Source organism: Periplaneta americana, chromosome 6 (assembly GCF_040183065.1).
Source record: "Periplaneta americana isolate PAMFEO1 chromosome 6, P.americana_PAMFEO1_priV1, whole genome shotgun sequence".
NCBI classification, from domain to species: Eukaryota; Metazoa; Arthropoda; class Insecta; order Blattodea; family Blattidae; genus Periplaneta; species Periplaneta americana.
The window spans coordinates 92,270,643-92,277,843 of NC_091122.1; the positions used below are offsets into that span (position 1 = coordinate 92,270,643).

General features: G+C 35.6%; 1 protein-coding gene across 2 annotated transcripts in view; it reads left to right on the forward strand.

Moving 5' to 3' along the window:
- Window positions 1-1,676, forward strand: part of LOC138701499 (CUE domain-containing protein 2) — a 58,752-nt gene extending 57,076 nt beyond the window's left edge. The window contains exon 8 of one of the 2 annotated variants that reach the window (XM_069828449.1): window positions 434-1,626. The gene's annotated coding sequence lies outside the window, so the exon portion shown is untranslated. Of the gene's footprint in view, window positions 1-433 lie in introns of both variants that reach the window. The other variant, XM_069828450.1, reaches the window with a different exon arrangement.
- Window positions 1,677-7,201: the final 5,525 nt, after the last annotated feature.

The window sequence follows — 7,201 nt, forward strand, 5'->3', positions numbered from 1 at the left end:
ATATGCCTTAGGCTGCATTGGAAACCTTCAGGCCCTCCTCAGGGAGGGAAAAGATACCACAACAAAATCATGGAAACCGAGCAAGATGGCTCATTGGTAATGCACTGGACTCGAATTCAGGAGGTCCTGATTTTGTTCCTTGGTATCGACTAGTCTGGGTCGAGGTTTTTCCGTGGTTTTCCTCGACTGAATATAACTAATTTTGTAGTTAAATAAAGACGAATGCCAAATTGGACCCCAATTATCTCGGAATAATAGACAATACAACAGCAACAAGCATTCCCAACAGTGAACTACATAGTCACAATATGACATAAGAGTTAAAGTGATTATAAATAAATACAAATAAAAAAATCATGGAATGACCTCACTCTTTCAGTGAATTTCTCAACTCAGGTTTTAATTCTTAGATCAATGATTTTTCATGTTTCAGATGTGGTGTGTAGTGCAGTGCAGTGGAGTGGTGGAACATGGAACCTAATATATTCATAGAACCCACAACACTTAGCATTTAGGTAGTATTCGATGTTTGTGCCGTGGGAACAGTTTTTGAGACCCCCTACATCGTGTCAGCATGACGACTCCTCTGTTCTGCTTCTCTTCTGTAATTGTTGATGATCACGGCAGGAGTATGATCTCGTGCACAATTTGCTATTGTTCTGTCATATACCTGCTGGAGGGGGCCTCTCCCCTCACCTCGAGAGACGTGTACCATTACTTCAGACATTGCGAGGTGCCACGACTGTTCTCTACCCTTGTACATGGTACACATTCCGTTCACCCCTATATTTGTTGTCCAGACAAGTAGAGAAGAGCATGCCCTTGCCCATGCTCATGCCCAGGAAGAATCCAGGAGCTTAAATATTAATTGTATAGAGGCTATAGGACATTTTATTTTTTCCTCTGTACATTGTTCTCATAGAATACTCAATTGGATGCTTTTTTACTGTATATTTTAAGGTAATTTCAATAGGTTTGTTACAGATCAAGAGTGCAGCAGTTCTGAGAAGCAGGGCATAACCTGCTCAAATTGTTCTGTCATTTAAATGACGAAAAGTATAAGATATTAAAGTAATGATTATTGTTGTCGGGAATACAGATCTGTAATGTATTGAGAATGGCTATGGATGCTGGAAACATGTCTGCATTTATAAATTACTGCTGATATGGGAAGTGTAGTCATTTCTGTTGAAACATGCAAATTTGTGACAACACAGCCCAGACAGTTGGAGTTTAAAAATAACCACTTTTGGCTTATCATGATGAAGTAAAAACTGTGATGTGAAAGTAATACAATTGTATACTGTATATTGCTAATCATCAAAATGTTTAAACCAGAATGACTGAAACATTACTTACATATGCTTTACCTAAATTCACTTTCTGTGCGGATTGCTTATGTTTAAATATTAATAGATCTTGATTAGGAAAAGAAAAAAACAGATATCTGTATTTCAGCAGTTATATCGTAAAATGCAGATAAATGCTCATTTTGTTTTTTCTACGTCCTAAAATTACTTCCATTCATATGATTGCAGCTCTTGATAATGATGATAACAAGAATGATGAAGACAGTGACGACAACATTTATTACTATGACGACAAGACGACAATGAATAGTTGAATTGGGAGAAGAAGGTGATTGCCTTTGTCATATCTTGTTGAATGGAAGTGACATTAATGTCTGTGATATAATAATCTCCTACTGACCATGTCAGTGCTTGAAACCTTTTGTCACATGTATTTTTCGTTGTTTAGTATTGTGTTTGTTATCATTTTTCTTTACACTGTTTTCAATTGTACTTTCTCTTCTTCATTCAGATTATAGAGAAAGTAATGCGATATTACAAAGATCTGTGGTGCACGGTATTTCTTCAGATGATATAGAGGGCATTATGTCTATCCTTTTCCATAATGTTGTAGAGCATCAGATTTCCAACCCATCATAATGGTATTGCTCTATTAAAAACTTGCAATTTATAATTTATGCCCTTTTTACCGCACACTATAGAAATATGTAGGCCTATTCTGCATTCATAATAGTAAAGGGAGTACTTTTTCACGTTTTCTGCCTGTACAGATTCTTTTCTACTAAACTGTTGAAAACAACAGATTTTTGTACGTATTTAGCATCTACAAGTCAATGCATCTGCTAAATGTACATGTGACACAAATTTTATTTGCAAGAAGCTCGCTATATTTCAATCCTTTGACAAATGTAACACAAAAGACTTTTTATACGAAGTCCAATTTAAAAATTTTTGTCTTCTTGCTTTTTCTTTATTCTCTCCATCTCTCTTTTCCTCCCTTTGTGCCTCTGCCTTCTCATCCCTTGTTTCTCCTTTCCCTCTCACTTTCTCCCTCTTCCTCCAGGGTTGAAGTGAAATAATTCTGCAGATTGAAAGGGCCGATAGGGTACATTTAAAGGAATAGAAAACCTATGTTACGTTTTGTGATTAAATGTACGGTTAATTAGAAAATTAAGTTGGTAGTTTCGGTAGTCTGGCAACCTCGCTGCTAGCATAGTCCCTTTCCTTCTTGTAATACAGATGTAAGAGGTCAACGAACTCAGCCTACATGCCTACATGAACTGCCTTCCACCTCCCTCTCTGGCTACAACATTGCAATCTGCTCGCATTGTTCAGTGGCTTGAAATTAGTGGTTTTTAATTTAATTTACACGAAAACCACCCACGCTATTGAAATACATCAGAGGGATAAATGATTCTTTACTAGATTTTCTATCTATATGGACAAAAATCATGATCCTACTAGCAATAGTTGCCGAATAAGAGTGTGTTAAACATTTTTTTTTTTTTTTTAAAGAAAACTATGAACTTTCCACCAATATGGCATTACTTTTTTGTTACATATAACTATTCACTCTGAAAATCTGCAGGGTTATTTCACTTCCACCCTGTATGTTAGTAATTTTTTTATCTCTAAGTATTGTGCTAGTGATTGTAATACAAGTTGTATGTCGCACTGTCTTAAGAAAAGGGCAGAGCTCTTCTTAAAATCCAACATATGTGGCAAGGGTGGATAGCACCAACTAAATCTCTGTTAGTTCCTTTTGTCCTATGATTATCAGTGTCATGTTGGGATGATTACTGCCAATATTATATGGAATTAAAAAATATATTCTTCTCTTTTAGATTGAATAATTATATAAATAATTAATTTTACTAGCTTTAGGTTATCTCTTATTATTGCTTTAACTGATATCTGTTTAGAAATGCGATAATTTCTTTCGAAATGGAAATTAAAGGCTTTGACTTAATACAAAAGCCTTAGTTTCCAGCTGTCTACTATAAACATAATTCTAGGTTGTGTGTTTGAGTTTGAAGATATTGTCAGATGTCTAATCTTAAAAGATTCTTTGGTAATATTTGTACATTGTAATAAGCTGACATATGATGGCTTTGTGGGATGTTTTCCTACAATGGAGTGGTTTCACTTTGCAATATTTAATGTCAAGATTAGCTATAAAAATGGAATTAAATAACTGAGTCATAGAAGAAGTAGGAATCACCAGTGTAGTCTCGGGGTAGTGAGTGGAACTGGGGATCTGAGATTACATTCAGATGGGGTTCGAATTCCTCTTGGACCGATTACCTAGTTGGTTTTTTCCGATGTTTTCGCAAACTAAGGGAAATGTCAAGTTATCCCACAATTAATCGTCAGACTTGTCCTGACAAATACCATGTTGCTATCACCAATTGAGGACCGTTTTTGCAAAACTTGCCAACTGCAAAATTTGCAAAAGTGAGATTTTGGTGGATTTGTTAATATAAAGCAGGTCTCTACACGATGTTAAAGCTATCTTTGTAAAATTGAATTATTTCTCTTCATTGTGGTGTGTCAAAGTGTGATGGTTGCACCTATAACCTACTTGTCTCCATTCAGTTTTTTGTCTCCTGTAAAATTTAGTTTTTTCAGTTAGCAAGTTTTGCAAAAACGGTCCTCAATTCCACTGACGCTAAATAACCTCGTAGTTGGCACAGTGTTGTTAAATAACCGATTAAAAAAATCAGGAGTTATTCCATCTTCGCATTCTTGCCACTTCCACGGAATTATTATAGAGAAAATTGAATATGGTATCATAACATTGAAATCGTCTTGTAAAAATACAACTCAATACTGGGATAATAACCACATACAGCCATGTCAGGAATTATTTACTTTACAAGGTGATTGTTACGTGATTACTCAAACCAAGAAATGGATTCGGAACACCTCAAAATCTGTGCTTCAGTGGCTGGCCATGATAATATCTTTGAAAAATATTGGAGTGCAAGAGGTCAAATGACTTTATTTCAAACGCCTGGCATTAGAAAACAACAACAACAATAAACACGACAGGAAGAACATTTAAAGCAAGTTTTAATTCAAAACTCAGGACGAACAAGAAAACGTGAAATCCATGGAATTCCTGATAATAAAGAAAATGAAGAGAATATGCATAAGAAATAAAAATTTAAGAATGAATTACTCCCAGCAACATTGAAAAAAATCAGGCTGACCGAAAGTTCCTCTGGGATTCTGTGTGAAGACATACTCCAGCTTTTCTAATGTGGCAGAATGAGTGTTTAAAGAGCTGTTACGCTTCTAATGTGCAGATTCCAAAGGAGTTAAGTCTAGTGAACATGAAAGCCATTTAAAATATTGGATAATGTTTTTATGAAGCATGAGGTCAACCATCTGAGTCCTTTTCAGTGTACAGGATCATAAAATGTTCAAGAATCTTATCATAAAACCTTCATGATATGAGTGTGCCATATTCTTATAGCCAGACTGATGACACTGCAACTTATAATTCCACCACTTTGTTGATTTCACACTTATATGAAGGTTTCATTCTGATTGTGTTATTTTTATTCATTAACTTGTCATGCAGTGAGAGACAAAAACTTCTGTTTTCAGTAGATGATGGCCACACATATCCACAAGAGGACGTACAGAGACATTGTTGTAAGGGTACTGTCTGGTCAATATTCACAAATACAAATCATCCTGATGCATAGGTGGTGGTGATTATCTTTTTACTCTATCTGTTTGCTGCATCTTTTGGTCATGTTTTGTGACACCCAAATGCTTGCTGCTACCTCCTCCTGCTACTTCAAATCGTCTTACTCCCCTCCATGCTGTGTGTTCAGACAGATCATCACTCTGAGCACACAAGACCGTTGACATGATGAACATTGTAACGCATGTTGAATACCAGTTCACATGAGTGCAATGTTCTGTGATACATCGTCAGCAGTCGGAACATGAAAGGTGTAGAAGCTATTTATTTTGCATTAAACAAGTGCTAAAGTGGTGGGTTCATCCAGTCAATAGTAAAACACATGTACATGGTACTTTCTATGTTATATCCTCAACTCAAGAAAGAGTATAACACATTTTTAAAATTATTTCCGAATGTCTAAAACTTCGTTTGATAAACTTCTGTTTAATGTAAAGGATTTAATATTCATAAGAAGGCGCACCATTAGCTGAACTGCTAGTGTGTCGTCTTTACACACTCTTTGCCTCCTCGCCCAGTATAGATTGATCACATTATGTTGAAGTCCGTTGTTTGGGAGTAAGCATCGGATTGAGTGACACATCCAGCTTAAATGTAAGCAACGATAGTCTGGTATAATCAGAGTATAGTTATATTCCTGTTTACACACAAGATAAATACTCTTTCTCAGTATTGTCATATGATAAGACAGGTGAAAGTAAACTTTTTTTGCCACACGATGAAACGCACTCCTTAGACCTCCTGACCTCTTATATCAACTGATTCTGAGAAACAATAAACACCTCACGGCAACAAGAACATAAGAATGTCTGCAATTAGTACAAAACTATATTGGGGAAATTTTCAAATACAGCAAATGCCAACCCTTTCTACACTGAATGTTTGTTATTTTTGTCCCTGTATTCCTCAGAGGGCGTATTTCATAACACTTATATTTTATGGATTTCATTTATTAATATTTTCACACATTACAACAATCTGAAAATAGCTTCAGTATGTCCTACCAATGGACGTGAAGCAACGGTTGTGTGCTCTGCTCCATATCAAAATGGAAATGCTATGACTAGGGACCGGAGTTTTATGTAATTACATATTATATTCCTTTCAACCTAACTGTACGTAAATAATAAATCTTTGCAAATCTTATAATTACCATTAATATATTAAAATTTGATACTACATATTTTTACATATTTACCCCCACATTACATATTATGGCTTGGTATTACATAAATCTACATATTTAGAGGTTTTATTCATTTTTACTTCTCTAAAAGGGACAAAAAATCTTCTGCTGGGAAAGTTTACAATTTGAAATACACAGGTTTAAAAAGCCTTTTTACCTACCCAAGAAAGGATATATTTCAGGACGAAACATAACGTCCTTAGTTCCAGAAAGTAATAGAGGCACTCATCCCATACTGCCCACTGTAAATATGAGTGAACAAAAGGCAACCTTTCTCATACAACTACCTTGTATTGTAAAAATCACTCAGAAAGTAGTGTTGCTTTCATGCGGTGGAGTGGGACGAGGATGACATGATTTGTCTCGAACTATAATTGTTCTGCACACGTCTTAACAAGCCGTTCCCATGCAATTTGCAACCTTACCCATCCTCTTCCTAATCCTTCCAGGGAAAACCCGTGTCAAATCTGACATGAGCCGCAATAAAGTAGCCGACTTTTGAAAAGAAGCTGGAGTGAAGGGACAAACTGGAAAGATGTTGAGAGAATAAAATAAATAGCTTTTCAGATTATTGCTTGACTTCTTTACTTTAAATTTAGTAGACCTATAGGAAATGGAATTTTCCGAGCAATTAGAAAGTAAGGTTCTCGGCTGTAATAATCCTACCCTTTTGAATGAAACTGAAATATCACTTTTCAAACAACAGTTTGTAATGCCTATAATTTGAGGTTTTAGTAGGTACTTTGTTTCTTACAGGGAGCAGCTAAAATACATATGTCCCACATCTCATCTTATTTTCTCCTAATCCAGTAAAGCGAAACAGTGCTTGCAATACTGTTGTGTCATTCATTTCACTCAGTTCTCTAGTTTTAGTACTTACAGTATAAAGTGCAAGTGAGTTTATCTACTGCTTTTAACTAACTAAAATGGCCCCTGTATACTCAACCCTAACAACAAAAATAAAATTATGGATTGCGATGGACGAAGCTT